Here is a 13,598-nt window from a genome sequence, read left to right as displayed (position 1 = left end):
GGTGACCAAGAGTGGCACGACCTGAACTGCCCTCTTACGTTGGGCAGCTATCATACCTACTACTGGGATTGGCAGGGGCTCGTTTCCCTGGGTTACCCCTAGTTCAGGGAAAAGGAGCACCAACGTGCAAACTCTTGACCAGGAGGATTGACGTGTTTTGGACTGCAGGGCATTGTGGCAGAGATGGGGTATCAAGGGTTGTGGTTCTATTGCAGTCTAGGGAGCCTAGCGCTCCCTAGACTAGAATGTGTCCCAGAGGTTTTAAAAGAGTTTGCCACACCAAAAGGAGAAGTAGAGGAAAGGTATGGAGTTGTGGCGACATCAGAGTCAGGGCAGCTGACAAAGGGTGAGGTAAAGTTATCGGGTTGTATCACTGGAAAAGCTGTAAGTGGTCACTGTGAGTTAGTTCCTTAGGGACGCATAGCCAGCAATCTTTGAAGCGACCGTGTCCGGTGACATTAAAGAGTTGGTATGCTGAGGTCAAGGTCTGGAGCAAAAGGTGGAATGACAGGTTGGTGTCATTTATGAGGGGGGATGTTAAAGAGTTAAAGGACTTCGGAGGAGTGTTTGATTACCTTCCTGATATCTAGAGGTTGGACAGTTGAGACATATTTTCTCTGAATGTGGATAGTGCTTATTGGAATCCCGGCTTGATTTTTCTAGTAGAGCTTACCAACAACTCCTGTCTCCCACCTGGGATTCCATAGATCTCCTATGTAGAAGAAAAGTGTCTTGCGTCATTGATAGAAGTGATTGGTCCGTGATCCTAGCATATGTATTTGATAAGACCAATATTGGCAGCCCCCGTATGTGTCTGGCCATGTTTTACAATCATCTTTTGTCTGGTCAATGAGAAAGCAAGAAAAGAGATCAAAATATTTAGATGGGATAACTGATACAGGGATGACAGCAATGTGGATTGGTTCCTGGCACCCGACCACGGAGCAGTTTCAGGACGCTATTTGGAAGACTGTTTGTTATCTGTGGGAGTTTCTTGAACCTCAAATTTCCAGATGTATGGCCTACTCTGGATAGAAACAAGCAGCAAGGAGAGGATGAGAAGCCCATGTCTAGTCCAGTGGTGTTGAACCCAGCTGGTGAAGTAGAGTCTCATTTTCTGGAGTTGGGGACAAGGTGGGTCTCGATGTCTTCTGGAGCTTAACAGAGCATGGTCCTTTAGGTTCGATGTGTATGAAGAATGTTTAGGAAAAGGGGTAAAAGGTTTGAGGTGGGAAAGGTGGACCCAATGAGGGAATCCCTCCAATTTGGCAGCTGTAGATGTCACGAGAATCACCTTAAAAGGGCCTGCCATTTAGGGGAGAGGGGTGAGGGCTGATGATCTGGGGGTGGGGGGGGATAGCAGAACTTGATCTCCAATGTTGATAAGCAGTGGACAAGGGACAGCATGTGGCCAAGGTAGATGGTGGTCAGCAAAGTTCCATAGGAGAGAACGAAGGTGACAAAGCAATGGGGAAAGTAGATGATCTGGGAGGGGAGAGCATTTAGGTGAAAAGCCAGGGGTTAGGACTGGGAGTCCATACACGAGTTCAAAAGGTAAGACTTGAAGAGGTCAAGTAGGGAGAGCTCTTTGTCTGAAGAGAGCCAGAGGTAAGAGTTTTACCAAATCTAGATGGAGATCCTGTGACAGCTTGACAAGAGTAGTTTTTAAAGAGCAGTTAGTTCTTTCTACCTTTCCTGATAATTGAGGGTGGTAGGGAATGTGGAAATGCCAGGAGGTGTCTAGGGCCTTAGCCAGAATTTGAGAGATTTGGGAGGTAGACTCAGGACCATTGTCTGATTGGAGGGAGGCTGGGACACCAAATCGGGGGATGATCTCTTGGAGGAGGAGATCAGAAACTGTCTGAGCCCTTTTGTTAGTTGTGGGAAATGCCTCTATGCACCCTGAGATGGTGTCTACCAAGACCAGGAGATACTTGGTACATTTGACAGTGGGCATGTGGGTGAAGTCAAGTTGCCAGTAGGTTCCAGGAAAGGAGCCTCTGTCCTGGTGGGTAGAGAAGGGGACACTATGATACCTTGAGTTGGAGTCTGACACCTGACAGAATTTGCAAGAAGCAGTGATTGATTTTAAGAAACTTAAGTCCTCAGGAGTAGGCTGTAGGTGGGTCTTAACAAAATAGGACAGCTCTTGGCTGTTAGAATGAAAGTGTTGGTGAAGACAGGACAGAGATTAGCCAGTGTTGGGAGTGAAAGTGGGGTTGTCGGTTGCAGTGTAAGAATTCCCTGGGGAGGATGAGATGAGTCTAGGCCCCTAAGGGCTGTAGCTCTAACTGCCTCATTGGCTCAGTTGTTTCCCTTGGAGGCAACAGAGTCATCCGTCTGGTGGGATCTGCAGTGGACGATCCCAGTAGCTGTGGGGAAGTGGGAGGCCTTTAGCATGGCCATAATTTGGTTCACATTAGTTACTGATCCTCCTTTTAAGTAACCCGCGCTCCTTCCAGATAACCGCATGGGACAGGAGGATATGGAAAGCATATTTGGAATCTGTGTAGATGTTAAGGGGTTGTCCCTGTGCCAGTTGAAAGGCACGGGTAAGGGCTATTAGTTCAGCCTGTTGATTGGTAGTATGAGCAGGGAGGGCCTGCGCCTCTACCACCTCTGTGTCTGACACTATGGTGTAGCCAGCTTTTCTTCCCCCCCCCCCCACCTCTCATGGACCAAATAGATTCCACCCAGATAAGTACATCTGCCTAAAGTTCCCACTTACGTACGACCTATTCCAAATGGTGGGATTCCTCTGGGTTTCAAATGTACATCTAAGAAAAGAAAAATTGTCTTTCTCCCAAATGTGCTTAAGCTTATTCTCTACCTATAATAAGTGTGTGTGTGTGTGTGTGTGTGTGTGTGTGTGTGTCTGTGTGTCTGTGTGTGTGTCTGTGTGTGTTCCAGCATCTTGTCAAGTCCAGGCACTTACTACACCCAGGACAGCTCCAGAGAAGTGATCTCTGGATCCAGATGTTCCAATCTTCTCTCACAGACACAGATGCTTCTATTGGACCTGTTCCTTCTGACCTCTCCTCAGATGGTTCCACAGACCCTGGACAACAAGGAAACAGCCAACTCTAAGACCAGACAAACATCCCATACCCACTTCTCTTGGTTCCTTAGAGACATGTCACCCTAAAGCAAGCAGGAAGTAGTCAGAGATCACAACGACCCTATTCCTGCTCCACCATCGCCTTTCTAATTCTTTTTTCTTTTTTTTTAATTAAAAAAAGTTGAGGAAATGTTGGTATTCTGTCTAAGCCCCACAGCTATCTGGCAATAGCCAGGTATATTCCGTCCCACAGTTGCCTGGCAACAGCCAGCTGTGCCTGACTATATAAGGGGCTGCTTGCCCAGTCCTCATTCTCTTTGTTCTTCTCTTCCCTGCTCTTGTCCTCTTCCCTGTCCCTTCTCTTCCCATCCCCCACTTTCCTCCACATGCCCATGGCTGGCCTCTTTACTTCTCCCCCCTTCTACTCTTCTTTTCTCATTAAACCTTTCCACATGGAACCGTGTCGGTTTGGTGTTCTTTGTCCAGGTGCGGGCCGAGATTTAAACCCCAACAGTGAGTGATTACTAAATGAATGTATTCCAGTATAGAAATCTAGTGTTTTCTAAAGCAAATTATGTATCTTCCAATACACACATGGATGATAAGATACTGATAGGAATTTGAAATGTCCCAGCTATACAAGATGGACCCAAGCTCAGAGTCCCTGCAGTGCACTGGGCCAAACATCCTTCTTACTTGCAGTATCCAAGTGTAATGCGTGGAGAGCTGATGAAACCCTCTGTGAATGTGTATGGTTGATACAGGCACAGCCATGCCAAAGACGTCAATGCCTCAGGCATGGGAATGGCAAGGGTTTCCCCTGGTCCCTGTGCCAGTGTTGCCAGTGTTGCCAGTGTATACAGAAACTGTGGCTGACGGCTCTCTTTTCCAGAAGTTTTACAGTCTGAATCTGCTCCCCTACAGAGACTCCCCTACTGAGACCTCCTACAGAGATTAATTAAACCCGCTCCTCCTTCAGCTGTAGACAAGAAAGCCACTTCCTCCTCCACTCAAATGCACAAGATACTGAGTTTCCAGGTCACTGCTATTGCATGTCCAACAGGTCACATGCTACATGATCTCAGCCTTTTAGCGTGTGTGTGTGTGTGTGTGTGTGTGTGTGTGTGTGTGTGTCTGTGTCTGTGTCTGTGTCTGTGTCTGTGTGTCTATCTATCCTTTCTTTATTCCTTTATTACCCCAATCATGTCAATCCCTAAAGCCATTGGATCATGGGAGAAGGGAACTCTATGGTCAATTTAACAAGTGCAGTTCCAGAGAATGAGAAGCAGGGCAATGCTCTATGGTAACCTGAAGAAAAGCCAAGTCAAATAGAAAACGGCAACTGGGTTACGTAGTTACTGAATCATTTCCTACGGAAATCATTTTGAACTTTTCTCCACTTGTGCTTCTTCTTCCAAATTGTGAAATTCTTAAATGGCTTCGTAAACTTTTTAAAGAAGATGTCTTTAATTTTTTACGTATATGACTGTTTTACCTGCATGTGTGTGCCTGGTACCCTGAGAGGCCAGAAAAGGCCATTGAATCCCCTGGGAATGTAGCAACAGACAATTGTATGCCACCATGCAGGTGCTGAGACTCGAAGCTCGGCCCTCTGGAAGTAAACAATCAGTACTCGTAACCCATATGTCCAGCTCCTGCCTCTTGTCTCAGAGTGACTTGAAATTTATGCTGTATTAGCAAATTTACTTTGGCAATGACTTTCAGGACTCAGATCAGAAGTCGCCTTGTCTAATACAGAATCGAGGGCTGAAAGCTTCAGTAGTTTTGTTTGTCAGTAGTAAGCACAGGGAAGAGAACTTAAATGGCCTTAGTTGTCTATCCAGTCCTTTCCTCATCGCACACACATCCCTTGAGGCTCTCGGCAAACACTGATTTCAAAGCTGCAGAGAGGCCTGAGGCCCGAGGCAGCCAGCTTCTCACCGCCCAGACTGCAGGACTGGGAACTACAATTTTAATAGAGACTCTATAGCCCATCCAACTGTAACAGGAATGAACCACCATGACCAGCCATCTATTGAGCAAGCTGGCTTAGTCAGTCAGCAGGGTCTCAAGGGAGGGAGGATTGGAAAGAAAACAGACAATTAGACAAAACAATAACATGACTCCAGCCAGTGCTGAGGCTGAAGCAGCTTTATTTTTTCCTCAGTCTGCTTTCATATCAATCTAGGTACATTCAATGAATACAGTTCTCAGATCAAAGAAAAAGTGATCAAGCAAGGCAAAGAACAAACAAGACCAGGTAGTAATCAAACAGAGTGAAAGATCTCCGTAGGGAGACCCTCCCTGAAGTATCGAGAAGTCGAGGACCCCAGACACATGAGAGACCGATCTTGAATGTAATACGCAAAAGGTGAGGTTTATTACTCGGAGATCTCCAGACCAACACATATCTCACGCAGGAGACAGAGGTGTCGGTGGCTGGGAGAAGGGCTTTTTAAAGGAAGAGGCTGTGAGCCCCAGGAGATGGGGGGACATCAAAGGGAAATGCCAAAGATACCACAAGTTACAGGATTGTCAGGTTGTTTATGGCCCCAGGAGATGAGGGGACACCAAAAGGTTTTATGGCTCCCTGGTTCCTGGAACAGAGCTACTAAATCAGGAGAAAGGTCAGGTCCTCAGGTCCTCATTGTTCTGAGAGCAAAGCTTAACTCCTGTCCTTTTATCAGAGTTGATGAAGCATCTGCATCTGAAACACATCTGGCTAGACTTTGGCCAGCCTGTGGTTTCCTGGAATGCTCTCTGCAGGACACAAAGGCTGGAGGGCACAATGGGGGCTTGAACAAACATCACAGGGGCAGAACAGAACCCATTACTCATTTACTCACGAAACGTCAGTGAGTTTGTATCAGTTCTCCTGTATTTTTAACAATCTATCTTCCTGAGTCAGATCCTATTGCTGAGTTTTGAGCTAGTTTATTTTTAGCTAATTTAAAACCCTATCTCTCAAGAGCAATGAGGTCCCAAAGTCACTGGGTCTGGGGGCTTAACGGAATTATCAAGACAGAAGGGAAGTCACACATTTCTTGGCTGTGTTTACCTTGATCCTTGCATTAGCCCAAGTGTGAATATTCTTATCTGAGCCCACTTCTTTGAGTCCAATGACAGGCACTTGCCAAACTGTCTATGAGCTGCACCAAAAGCTCTCCACAAACTATTATAGCACAAATAAACAGAACAGAACATAAAAGACTTAAAAAAGGAAACCATCTTCTTGCATTGAGAAAACTTGGTTAGTAAATAATAAATAGAAATACTAAACGCTACATTTAGAAACACTGAACTTGTGTGCATGCGTGCGTGCGTGTAGGTGGGATGCTGGGGCTCAAACCCAGGGCCTTGGGTGTGCACGACAAACCTACCGCTGAGTTATACCTCCATTCTGGTTTGTTAAAACTGTCTCCCTGTGAAACAGAGGCTGGTCTCGAACTTCTGTGCCTTCTGGCTTTGCCTTCCACTAGGACTGGAGCTTCAAGCCTCACACATGCTAGACAGGCACCTACCACTTGGCTCCATCCCCCAATCTTGACTGGATTGCAGGTACATATACTCAGGCCTGGCCTTAATCAATGTGTCATTTATGGAAAATGTGGACATTGAAACCAACGCTAGGAGGGCATTTAAAATGTGCACTTGTTATTAAATAAAATAAATTGACCCAAAGGCCCAGAACTCTGCCCCTGCTTCCCAGAACAGGTGATATACTTTGGCATTAATATCCCAGGAAGAAAAGATTCTTTCTTCATAAGGAGTTAAGCAACAGCCTTGACTTTGGGAACCTCCCAAAGAGCGCTCCCTGGGCTCATGATGGTCACATTTACAACTTGGCTATGTTATTAGAACAAAGAGCCCTTCTTCTCAAAGTCCCCATTCTTGCCCGTGTGTCGAACGATCACTGTGCTTTTGAAGCCTCTTTTGAGCTGTGTAATGAAACCACTCTTGACTCTGAGGGAATTGTCAAGAGGCCCCAGAACAAGTGTGTCCTCCCTGAGCAAACAACAGCTTTTCCAAGGTGTCAATCCAAGGAACAGGCAAAGCTCTGTACAGTGAAGGGATCGCAAGGAGAAACTGAGCATGTGAACAGAAGACGGGACAATGAAGCCATGGCCCCACCAGACAGGCCAAGAACAGTACTTCTATGCTTTCTCCGGGTTCCGCCCTAGTATATGTGTGGCAGGTTGACACTGGCCAGACTCCTTCACATGGCTGAGCCCTGCTGTCCACGTTCTGTAGTGAGTTGGAACACCGGCTGATTCAAGAACCAGTGTGTTCTGTGAGCTTTGTTTTGAATTGTATTGGAAACTATTAGAGGCTGATACTCTAATAAAAAACAACAACAACAATAACAACAACAAAAAACCAACCAATGTTGGAGAGTATGAACCAGGCTGTGGTGGTACCATATTTAATCTCAGCATTGGAAGTCAGAGCAGGCATCTTTGTGAGTTTGAGGCCAGCTTGGTTGGTAGAGCAAGTTCCTGAACAGCCAGGGTTACATGGAGAAACCTTGTCTTGAGAATCAGATATAGATAGATAGTTAGTTAGATAGATAGATGGATGGATGGATGGATGGATGGATGGATGGATGGATGGATGGATGGACAGACGGACAGAGAGACAGATAGACAGATAGACAGACAGATAGATGGATAGATAGATGGATGGATGGGTAGATAGATGGATAGATAGATGATAGATGATAGAGAGAGATTGAAAGCCACAAGGTATTCATTTACTGAGCAGATGTACTAAGTTGTCTTTTTAGGTTTTTACAGAAATTATATCACTCCATAATTTTCTCTTTAAAAGAAAGTTAGTGTAACTTAGTGTTGTTCTCCTGACATGAAATAACCCCGTTTACTGTGCCTGAACCCTTACTGCCAGAAACTCTGACTTCTGGGTATTTTCAGTAATTATTTTCTGTTAAAATGCACTTAACTCTCAGAGAGCTGACACTTTGGCCACTATGATCAGGTCCATTTATAAATGACAGAATGAGACTCTTTACAGGGAGCAGAATGGAATCTATGCGGTCCTAGTCCTAACACCACTATGTCCCACCTAACCAGAATTAGACAGGTATTTCTTTGAATATGTAAGGGTGTTTCTCTTTTGGAGAGATAGCTGTGAACTTATCTCTAAGATAACTACACAATACAATAATATAACATAAATCTTGGAAAATCGACAAAAGATGCCTAACTTGTAACTTCCCCAAGTTAAGAAAAAAAAAATCTTTTAAAGAAAGGCCAGGAGGAGGGCTGAGTGGATAAAGGGCTTATTGGTGAGACACAGGGAGAGAAGATGGCGCTTCTCTGAAGGACATGTGAGTTCTTCCTCATTCTCAACGAGGAAACATTTTAATTGGTGTCCGAACAAAGCTGCCTGTCCCTCCTTCCACTTGGGCCAACTCCAATCAACTGGAGACCACAGAGAGCAAAAAGGCCAAGTTCTGCGTGACTTTGGAGCTAAGACATCAGGTTTTGTCTGCCTTGCTCTTGGATAAAAGCGTTGCTAGTGTTGGATCTGAGCAGAAATTACACCATTGGCCACCATGCTCCTCCTCCGGCCCCTGAGCCCAAATGGGTCAGGGTACCAGCCCCGCTGGGACTCCAGCTCTTCACTGCGGGTCTTGAGATTACCCCTCTTCTTCCTTCAAATAAGTCACCAACCAAGCAAACAAATAAAATCACACCAACAGAGAGGGTGTGGCTGCTACTCTCTTACCTCAAACGACTTCAGTGGAGTCAAGTTGCTGTTGGTGAAAAGAGAACCAACGTGAGGTTACCATTTTGTGTCTCAGTTTGCTCCCTGCTTCCTGCTTCTTGTACACGCTAGCCATTTTAGCTGTCTGGATTCCTTGCACCTGCAAGATTTGCTCATGAGAGTCTGAACACGCGTTCACCTTCGCTGTCTTTCCTCCCTGCAGCTGACCTCGCCGGAACCACTCTGCATCCACCCTGCTCCACATCTTGCGTTTAAAATGCCTCAGGCTAGGTTGAAAAGTCTCAGAGAGGAAACTATATACGTTTATTAATTAATGATCGCATACTCACAGCCTTCGACAATGAATGGCAGATTATTTTACAGGAATTATCCCGCTAGGCTTTACCCTTGCCCAGTAAATTACCTGGAGGACTTTCAAAGCTATATTAATGGGTTAGGCACTGGTAAGAAGCCAAAGATAAGAGGAACTAGCGGCTCTGTGTTAATCAGAACTTTACGATCAACAGCAAAAGGATTGTAGAGCCACTGAGTCTGATGGTAAATGATGTCTTATCTTGTCATCAGCTGTCATGACTGTGTGACTATACATACTTATATTTACTTTCACGAAAATAATGTCAGAATCAGGTGGAAATTACGATGAAGCAAACCAGATGTAAGGAAACACCTTGAAAATCCATCTGGGGCCGAACAACAAAGCTTCTCTCCCTTACACACACCAGCGCTGTGGTGCAGGGATAGAACAGTGTGGTGGAAAGACCGGTGTGTACAACACAAGTCACAGTTAAATATAACCTTCCAGATATCACCACAGAAATCACAGTGAACTCGGCAACCCGGCCCAAGGGGTTGCCCAGCTGATTTGACATTGCCCAGTCGGAAAACAGGCCTGACCTACCCGGCAAAGGATATTACAATTAATTTTAGGGTTTTTTTTTTTTTATGTTGCAAGAAAGAGAAATGATATTCACAAAATAGGGCACAACTTCTCACTACCTCTCTCGTCCTTCAATGTATTAAAACTTAGATTTATAATCGGGGAGCTGATTGTAGACATAGGAAGAGTCTAATTCGGGGGGGGGACCCCTTTCATCTTTTATTACAGAGCGGAGAGAGGAAAGTTGCACCTTCAAATTTAACACTCAGGCTCCGAGTTGAGCTGGTTCGTGGCCTATCAACTCCGTTATATTATTTTCCTTATTTCCACCCAATCTCAATTCCTGGAGTTTATACCTCTAATTAGTTTTGAGCCCACAAATAAATCCACGCTCCGTGGGTGGCTGAGGTTCCGTGTTTCCTCCAGTTAAAGTCCCCAGCTTCTTGCGGAAGGAGGGTGGTTTAACTGCACGCTACGTTTTTATGACTCGCCCACATCATCTCTCCAACTTGTGTCTCCATCGCTCCAAGTGCTCGGTATTTCCTCCAGCGTAAAGCCAGAAGTTAAAATGTCTCCATTGATGGTGGCGGGGGAGGGCAGAGGGACGGGGAGGTTGGGGGTGTCCCCCTTCTCAGAGGAGAAGGAGAAGGGTAGAGAGAGGAGCTGTGTGTGAAGGGGGGGAGCTGAGAGGGGGGCTGGGATGGGAATGCAAGGTGAATAAATAAATTAATAGAGAAAATATGTCTCCACTGATGGATTGTTGGTCATCTTCAATAAAGAGTCCACTTCACATTTGTTTGTCTGCCTGGGTGGGGTGACATTTAAGGATAGTGGACCCTTGTCAAGTGGAAAGATTAGAAATGAGCTTTTGTGTACGGAAGCTGGCACGTACTTGGCTCTGCAGACTAGCCAGGTGGATGGATTGACTTGACCTTCTTAGCAACACCCGTTTCTCCCCCCACTTACCTCTTTTCAATCACTTGTCCACCGTCGCACATTGTACCTGGAAAAATTCTTGGCCAACAATGGTGAAGTGACACAAGAATTAAGTATCTGAGAACAGAGGGGCACCTCGACTTGTAAAACAACTTATTGTTCAAGGAGGAAAAGACAAGTTCCCTTTCAAAGGATTGCCACATCGGGACTGAGTAATTTCGTTTAGTTTAAGACATAATTAGCTGAATATAGGTTACTGGTCTTGAATAATCTTTGAGTTGTGTTGACTTTACCATTTCACAAAGGCAAACTTGAAGTTCAAGATGTTCTCAGAAATGCCAGAATAAACCTCACATCTATTCTCCCTCTTAAAATGGACCATGATTAATTATGGCCTTAAAGCAGGTCATGCCAGGACCACTCGTGGCGCTCTGCTCACATCCACAGTGGCCAGGGAAACAAGCACATGCTGCCCCAGGCCTGCGCAGCCAGTTGGCAGCACAGACTTCCCCATTCAGAAACTGAATGGCTGCACCTTGCAACCACATCGATGCCCACAAGGCTAACATCACCCACATGCTGTGCAGGTCCTGAACCTTTGTCTAGCTGTTCTCACAGCACATGCCTTGTTCAGGAGGCCTTCTGACAATAACGCCACCTCCTACTTCCTCTATACAGACCCTCAATCCCGCCTTCATACCAGTCGGACTTTCTTCCCTCTTCAAATCCACATCAGAGCAGCTTCAAGTCTAAGATTCGGGGTAAGATCCAAAGTCACCGCCCAGGCCCTTCTCTTTATAACTGTTGTCGAACAGTTCCTGTGGTTTTTGAGTGTGTTCCCCACACCATTCTAAGTCCACCTCCCTAGTCTGTGTGGAACGCAGGGCTTGTTTTTCTTATGACTTTCCTTCCTTGTCTCCTCTAACAAGGCCTCACCGTGTAACCCGACTTGGCCTTGATTTTTCTCTCCTACCTGCAACATTCCTAATCATGTTATCACTTCCAATCCCCGAGGCCTCAAAACCTCCTTAGGCTCCTTTGTAGTCCTCTCGTTCACAGAGCTAACTCGATTCCACAGAACACCAATCGCAGCTCCAAAATAAACTGTCTGTTGTGTCCACTGGCATTGGTGTCTATATTTGCATCTTCCTCTGAGCAGACTGCGAGCTATTCTTAGGAAGCATTGGATACTGTTCACTGGGTTGTCACCATACCATGGCGCGTCCCCGAGACCCTTAGGACACACATTCTCCACACCCTTATGCTGGAATAGTAATAGTATTATTACTGCATAGCAATCATATAGTATTATCATTACTATAGTATTATGCTGAAATAGTATTGTTACTGCTTAGTAATCATATAGTATTATTATTACTATATTATTATGCTGTGATATCGCAATAGTAGTCTGTCTGATTAGCCATTAAATCTTGGTCTTTCTGGTAAGAAGATTGCTTCAGCCACTTACATTTACCTCTTCCTGTCTACCACCTACCATAACGCTAGTAGACTAGTTATGCATTCAGTTAAGCACCCTAGGTAAGTATACTGATGAACACCAATGACCTGCATGGTACTAAATCTATCAGGGGACAGAAATTCCTGTTACTGTCCTCGGTAATTATATACTCATGGCCAATACTTCTAAAACAAAAGACAGGCTGGGAAGAGGCCCTTAAAACAGACTTACTGGATAGAAGTTTTAGAAACAGCGATACAATGGCCCTGAACTATCCATTTTCATGCAGAATTGTGATTGGTCCAAATGTTTGTGACCGTGTGATAATGGAGGAGAGGATCCCAGCTATGCCTGTCTGTTGTAGTTCTACTTTTGTCTCTGTGTAGTGTTCCTGGCCTCTGAGAACGAAGCAGGGCCCCTAGAATGAGATCCTTAGATCTACTATCAGCCGAGGAGGATCAGGGAAGTTTTATTTTTGTTTTTAATAAGCAATGATTAGTCAGCGTTGCATTGCTACCAAAAAATGCCAGGGGCAGCTAATTTTGTAAAGAGAACAGACCTATTTAGTTCTGAACTTAAGACTCTCAAAGTCCGTTGGTTTGACCATTGGTGATACTCGGCACACAAAGGCTCAAGTGCTTGTGTGTGGACGATCTTAGATCTCCAAAAAGGAAATCAAAGAGAGAAACTTCAGAGTCTCCCACTAGGCCTTACCCTGCAAAGGGTCCTCCATCTCCCAACAGCACCATCTTGTGGACCAAGCATTTGTTACAACAGACCCTTGGGGGACACTGCTCAGATTCAAGCCACCTCTGAGGAAATGTCTCAGGCTGTAGGGTGGCCTTTGGGGAAGAGGGACTCATTTCTATGACTTCCTTCAAGAGACAGGAATCCCTAATTTTTATGGCCCTCCTTGGTGAGAAAATGGAAGGCAGTAGACAGTCCTTCAGGAAGACATCTTAGGGCCTGAGAAGTCCAGAGTGCGGTCCTTCAGAACATAGACTGATGAGACTCAACATGATATCTGGTTTTGTTCATTTTCTTGCTCAGCTTCTAGCTCAACAGAACCCACTGAGAATACAAGCAGATGGTGTATCGCTCTCTCCTGTGTTTATTGTAGGTAGAATAAAGGCCAGGTAGAACTACCTCTCTCCCTCTTCTTTCTCTCCTTCTTTCCTTTTGCCCTTTCTTGGTTCTCTCTGGCTTTCTCTACTCTTTCCTTCTATCTTTATTTCTTCCTTAGTATTTTATTTATTATGCCCCTACATTCAGAAACTTGAACCCTATTTATAAGTGGCTTTCTTCTATGATGGATAATGGCTGCTTCCACAATGTGTGATGGTTATGGCTTTAGAACTTATTTCCACCAAAGTATTATATTTAATTAATGTAGTTCTGACACGTATTCAGCATTATACTTTAATATATGTGTATATTACATATTATTCAGTCAAGTTAATTAACATTACTACCTCTGTGACTGAATAATATCACATTATATGTCAATATATAAATAGGTA

Source organism: Rattus norvegicus, chromosome 4 (genome assembly GCF_036323735.1).
Source record: "Rattus norvegicus strain BN/NHsdMcwi chromosome 4, GRCr8, whole genome shotgun sequence".
Taxonomy (NCBI): Eukaryota; Metazoa; Chordata; class Mammalia; order Rodentia; family Muridae; genus Rattus; species Rattus norvegicus.
The sequence above is the reverse complement of the archived record's forward strand: the minus strand, read 5'-3'. Positions refer to the sequence as shown.